This window comes from Streptopelia decaocto (genome assembly GCF_964273445.1).
Source record: "Streptopelia decaocto genome assembly, chromosome: 6".
NCBI lineage: Eukaryota > Metazoa > Chordata > Aves > Columbiformes > Columbidae > Streptopelia > Streptopelia decaocto.
Window position 1 is genome coordinate 6,276,128 of NC_138660.1, and position 6,723 is coordinate 6,282,850.

The following is a 6,723-nucleotide window of genomic DNA, read 5'->3' on the forward strand; positions in this document are numbered from 1 at the left end:
TGAGATGTCCCTTCTAAAGTTTGCCCGAAGCTTCAAGAACTAAGAGAAAAGCCACAGAATTCAGAGAAATTTGATATTTCTCATGTTTAAAAGGTGAGTTTGTCTTTATAAAATAAGTGTCTCTTCATACGTCAGGAAGGAGAGTAGCAGAAGTGACAACAGAACATGCAGCTATTTTGTGATTTGCAGTTCGCTGTGAAGAGTTGTTTTCACCCTCTCCCAGTTCTCCCTTTAGAAATAAGTGTTAAATTAGCAATGAAAACGGCACATTAGCTGACAGGTACTGCAAATAATCTAACCATGAGACAGCATTAAAAAGCAAAACAAAAACAAACAAAAAAAAAACCCCAAACAACTCAGCATGTTGTGGATGTTCGGGTTATTTTCTTTAAAAATTACATCTTGGGAATGCTCTCCTTAGATATTTAATGGGTTGCAGCTAAAGAATTTTTAAAGCATATTTCAGAGTTGCTGGTAATTGAAAAGGATAAAGTATTTCATAGTCACTGATAAGTTTTACAATTGATTATGGCACATCCTAATTTAAGGCACTTAAGTAGGAAGCTGGCAGTGCCTGACACCAAATGCTGCAAAGGCGAGCTCGTCTAGGCATAAAAGGAGAAGAGACGGGATGTAATGCTGGGCATCTTGAGTAAAAAGCCTTATTCAGCCAGGGTCCAAAAGTGACTTTTTTTAATGCTTATTTTTAACTAACTGTGAACTTCTGCAATAAGTACAGAGTGCTACTTGGCTCTTTAAATAGCAGCGATGACGAGCTGGCGCTCGCTTCTGTTACTATGTGAATTTATGGAGCTGTTGTCACACGCTTTGTTGGAGGAAATATACGGTGGTTCTGTCATAGGGACTGGACACCCATAATTCTCATTTTCTTTGCCCGCTCATAAATCCCTGCTGCTGAGCTGCACCGTTGTTATTCTCAGGTTGCTGCTATAATCCCCACTGCTGGAGCAAGGCTGTGGCAGCACCTTGCAGGGGAAGCGCTGAGTCACCAGTATCGCTCCAGTGGAGATGAAATGCTGCACGGGGCTGGTGGCTGCCAGGAGATTCATGTGTGTACATCTGCTTCAGGGCCATGCGGGCAAATAGCTCATGGGTGGATGCTGAGAGGCACTGGGTGCCTTGGAAATGCTGCTTGTTTGTGTGGGTTTTGCCATCCTGGATAATGTTGCGTGGTTTTTCACGGCTGACCTGCACCAAAGCAAAGGGACAAGCCTTGCCTTTTGATTTCTCCTCTACGATCTTGCCCTTTCTTCCCACCTCCCTGCTTTTTGCTCAGGTCAATGCACCAGCTACACAGGACTTGGTTGTACTTCACTTGTGTGTGTTTAAAGCTTTGCCTTGCCCCGCAGGCCTCTGACAGCCGGCACTTGAGAACTGCAAAGTCTTATGTTGCTCAGCTGGGCTTAGGACCAGGTTGATCGTGCCGGCTGTCCTCTTGGACCCTATGCCTATGCTGCTTTTTGTCTAATGCTGGAGCCACCCTGTGCTGCTGCCTCTCATACAGCGGCTTTGCTTCCACAGTCAGTCCCTTCCCTTTGCTCCTCTAGCATCCAAACTCCTTTCATCTCGCCCTGCCAGGCGCTGCAGCCAGCTGCCTTTCATCTTCTCTCTGTCTGTGGAAAATGCCCTTTCAAAACCTGTGGCTGGCTTCATCTGTGTCGCTCTTTGAGGACCCCTTTGCAGGGGGACATGTCACTGCTGCATCTAATGTGGCAGCAGGCACCTCACCGAGCCCTGCACCGACCCGCACCGTGCCAGCAGCGACTCTGACACCTGACCGGCGGGAAATTGCTGCTCTCCCCTGGGTCTCTGTTTCTCTTTTGAGCTTTCATCTCTTTTTTGCTCAGGCCAGAGGCTGCTGTGTGTGACAAGCCTGACGGTGCCGTGACAGCCTGCTCTCAGCTGGGAACGCTGCCGTAGCACAGATAATAGCGGCAGCGCTGTGAGCCGTGTCCCCGCTGCAAGCCCTGGCCCTGCTCTGCCCCTCGGCTGCACAAACCACAGTCCAGTCTGTCTGTCATGTGCACTGTTTGGAGAGAAATGAGCCCTCCCAGGGACAAAGTTTGGTTTCTGTGGCCTCTCCTGTGCCTTTGCAGGAACAGTAGAGAGTAAAATGTGGCTGTGTTTATTTGGGCATCGGGCTGCCTGCACTGGGGGTCTCAGCTCCACTTTGGAGATAAAGGGGTAGCTGTGGCTACATCCACCTGTGCCCCTGCCAGGAGCCACCAGGGCAGCAGCTGTGGCTGGGATGGCACTGGGATGCTCCTGGGAAGGCTCCTGTTGCTCCAGACTCCCTCCAGGTTCCTGGGGAGGTACTAAGTGTCTGTGTCTCAATCCCAACAGCTTGCAGAGGGCCAGCCTCAAGGAAAGGCATACCCCGTAGGAGGGGAAAGTCCTGAGGACAGAGGACCACCACAGTCATTGTCTCATGAAGCTTGTAGCTATCAGGAATGATGCTATTTTCTCTTGAGTGGCTCCTGCAGGGACTTTATCCATGGCCTGTTGACCACCACGAGGTCTCCTAGGACCAAACCCCTGCTCCAGCCATGCACTGAGATGTCACACAGCTTTGTCAGGTGTTGAGTGTCCCCTCACTGTTCTGAGGGGCTCAGTGATGTCCCCAGTTTGTGCTGTAAGGAGAGCATGGGGAGAGAGGAAGAAGACACAAAGTCTCTCTTCTCTTCCCTCAGCATCATGAGTCAGCCTGCCCTGCTGGAAAGTGGTGTTAATCAGACCTATTGCCAATTAATTCCCAGAGAAGCAAGCAGTGACTGAAGCAAGGTTTGTCCCTCTGATATATACTTTCCTCCCTGGAGCAGCTCACTTACCTCCTGCTCCACTGCCAGAACAAGAGGGAAGGGCATAAACCAGCTCAAGTCTATCATTGCTTTCTAAAAGGCAGATTGACAGAGATGGCCAATCAAGGGCAGTGACTGGAGAAGCTTAATCCCTGCTCGTCCTATTTTGACAACAAAATTACATGTTTGGATAACGAAAGCTTCCACCTGGAGAGCTTGATGAAAAGCACAGGGAGGTGTTGGTTCTAGGCAGGAATTTGCTCTACTATTCTGCTCCTCTGGAGCTTTCATAAGCAGGTTTCTTTGGTACCACAACAGAAAGAACACCTCTTTCATAATGAATTGCCTTCAACTACCATGAGCCAAGCTTAGGGTTTTTTGTTTTGGTTTGGGTTTTTTTTCTTAAATGTAGGAGCATAGAAAATTAAATCTCTGTCAGATTTTTTTAAGCAATTATTTTAAGCACTGTGAATAAACAAGGAGTGCCTGACAAACACCTGTTATTTTTCCCATCGTGAGTTTGGCTGCTGCTGAACAGTCAGAAATGCTGCTCTTTATAGGATCAAGTGTGTTTATCTGGCAGAGAAGAATAGGGTTTGTTTTCACTGTGGAATAATGCACTGGCTGCTGTATAAAGTGCAGCACCAAGTTTTATCAAATAGGAGGCATGTGTTCCTTGGCTTCCTCCTGGTTGCTGACAGATTGGCAAGATTCAGTTGCTTCTGACCCAGAACAGGCACCTCGGAACTGGGGCCATTTCACTCCTCAAGTCTCAAAACTTCAGGGTTTTCTGGGAATATGGAGCTGAGCTGCAGCACAAGAATTGGTTCAGATCTGGCTCTCAGCCTTCTTCTGAAGAATCAAGGGTGCCAAGTCTGGTCTTCTGAACTTGAGTAGGAGTTAGGTGTATCTCAATGTCCATATTCCCAACAAGGACTGAAAAGGGGAGGGCTGGAAACGGCGCTGGGAGGTTCCTGTGATCAGCTGTTTCCTCCTTAACCCTTTTCCTCATCTCTCTGCCTGGATGCTGCCCATATAGTATCATCCAGCCCCCAGGCAGAACAGTGTGGGGACTTGGGGCAGAGGGATTACAGAAGCAGTTAGTGGGTTGGGCTGACCTGGTTGAGCTGATGTTTCCTTCTTTTCCAGCCATAACCTTTGTGGAAGGCGGTCACCTCCTCTTGCCTGTCCTCCCTCTGGGTGGGGGGATGATACAGAGCAGCTGAGTGGGAGCTCCATGCTGAGGACAAGGCCTTGGGAAGGGGAAAGAAGAGAGCAGAGGTGCCTGGGACTCTGTAGCAGATGAAACGGGGCGCAGGGGCTGACAGCCGTGGATTTGCATCATGCACTTGGTATTGCAGGTCAGGCTTGAGGTGGCCTGACTAGTGACCGTTCCACAGAGACAGTCCAGATCCTTTGTCCTCCTTCCCTCGGGTAGCGACCAACGACCAGTGTTACATTTCAAGTGCATGTCTCAAGGCAGTAAGGATCTCTAACGAGCTAAGACAAGCGTCACATTAGCCCCTAGCAGGGATGATTTTAGCAGGGACACTTGCTAAGCTGGATTATAACCAGTGCAAGTGCTCTGTCTCCCGGGTTTTGACAGTTGTTGGTATGCGAAGAGTTTTTTTCCTAAATTTTCTTGTTTCTCTAGAGTTTCCCATAAACCAGGGCACATTTTGAAACTCAGTTAGAGCCCAGAAAGGAAGTGCAGGAGAGAGATGAAGAGGCACTGGGACTAACTCACTCCTGTTAGTGCTTGTGTTTTCTAACAATTCAGATACCTATGTGGCTGGTTTTCCCCCTCCTTCTACTGGTCTGTTACTGGTTCTGCACAGGACCCGTGCTCTGAGCAGGACATGGTGCAGGGTCGGGAGGGAAGAAGGATGCTGTTGTGCGAGGCAGAATGAGAGCTTGCCCCTCAGACTTGCTGGTTTAGCAAAGCACTGCAAGTCAAGCAAAGCTGCCTGGGATCTGAAGAGCAGTGAGTGAAGCAGAGACAACACCAGTTTTACTCCTGCTGCTGCTCTTCCAAAGTCTCTAGCTGTGAGCTCGTAGGCAGCCAGCATTGCTCATTCTGAGCTCCTGCATGGTGAATGGGGACAGCACGAACCTTTGGCTAGTGGCAGAAAGGATGTTTTTAGTGGTTAAGGCGTAAGACAGGTAGCAGAGAGCAGGCTTCAATCCTGGGCGTTGTTACCGGTAAACTGTGTGTGAACAAATCCCTCAGGCCAAAATTTTCATTGCCCTGCCCTTCTGAAAATCAGGCCACGAGTTGCGTAAATATGGGTGTAGGTACCTAGCAGTAGGCAGCCAGGTTGGAACATTTTGGCTTTAATCTCTGTGCCTGAGTTACCTAATTTATAAAATGGGGATAATTCTCTGCTACCTCGAGGGATGCTCTGAAGCACAACTCTATTGATGCTGCTAAAACATGTCCCAGCTCGCTGGATAGGTATTATTCTACACTTGACAGACATTGGATATGGCAGAGTTGAACAAGTGCTCTTGGTGTAGTTTTCCTGTTGCCACTGGACAGCCTTTGAGTCACAATTCCCCCCACCCCTGCAGTGAGATGGAGCAGACTGGGTGCACTTTTGGCATTGCCACAGCTCCGTGTTGCAGTTTTAAAAACACCTGAGTGTCCCAATACCTCTGCCCCTGCCTGTCACTGCTCTAGGGTGCTCTGACCAGCAATAGGACACACAATTTCCCCCTGGGAGGGGAGATAAGACTTCCCAGGACACTGTGTAGGGTGACTTTGGAAGCTCCTCCTGTTAGGGACAAATTTTCCTCAAGTTTATGCAATTTGCTTTCTTGTAGCATGAACCCAGCACCTCTGCTGCAGAGCCAGCTGCCAATTAAATGAGCAAACCGATTCAGAATAGCTCTGGATTTGGGCATATTAATACTTCTGGGATAAAAGGTTCTCTTCGTCTACTTAGCATGAGCTGTTGATAACAGGAAACATTCCCATCAGTTTCCCATATAGACAAATCTTTAATTCATCCTGTGATTTCAACATCATTTTCATAGTCACCAGCAAGACACTTTTTCCAATAGAACTGTGCTCCACCTTCCTTTTCCCCACCACCCTGTCTCAGATGCTCCTAGGAGAAATATAGATGATGCGTAATTTTATGCTAAGAAACAAATTTTGATATTTCAAAAACCGTAATGCAACAATATTCTTATTTCCATAATGCTGACAGAACAAATGCCTCTAAATCTTGTGCTTAAGAGTCACTTCCCAATTTAAATAATACACAGACAATATGACTTTTTAATTGAAAAGGAACTGGCTGCTTGGTTTTCATCTTCTGTCCTGTTGGAAAGTAAAGTGTAGAGGAAATCTTGAGAGAAGCGTGTTATCCTAGGATTCCATCTTTGGCCTCATCCTCAGGGTGAGGTGATTTAAGTTGGGGTGCCTATCTTCAATTACAGCTGTTCTATCTTCTGGGTTTCAGCCCTCACCATAATGACAAATGAACCTCCATGCCCACCTTTGCACCCAACTGATTTCATATCAGGTAGTTTCACTGCCCACACGTTGGTTAGATAAAAGAGTCGTCTCCAGCTCTTTTGCAATCCTCTTACCTCCTCAGAAACCTTCTGCAATCTGTATTGTCTTGAACAAAGGGTGAGCTAAAAGATGAGTGGGATACTTCATTATAACCTCTGGCTGTTCAATGAGTCACACCTGTGATTTTGAAATACAAAATAATAAATTAAGAGGGCAGTAGTGAGATTGAGCTGACAACCTGATAATAAAAATACTGGGCAACTTGTCAGCTTCAGCTGAGTAACCAAAGAACGACACTTTCTGCCAAGCACGGGCAAACGAAAGGCTCTTTGCTGCACTGTTGTCATGTTGTGGCCAACAGCAATGTCTAATGGTTCAATA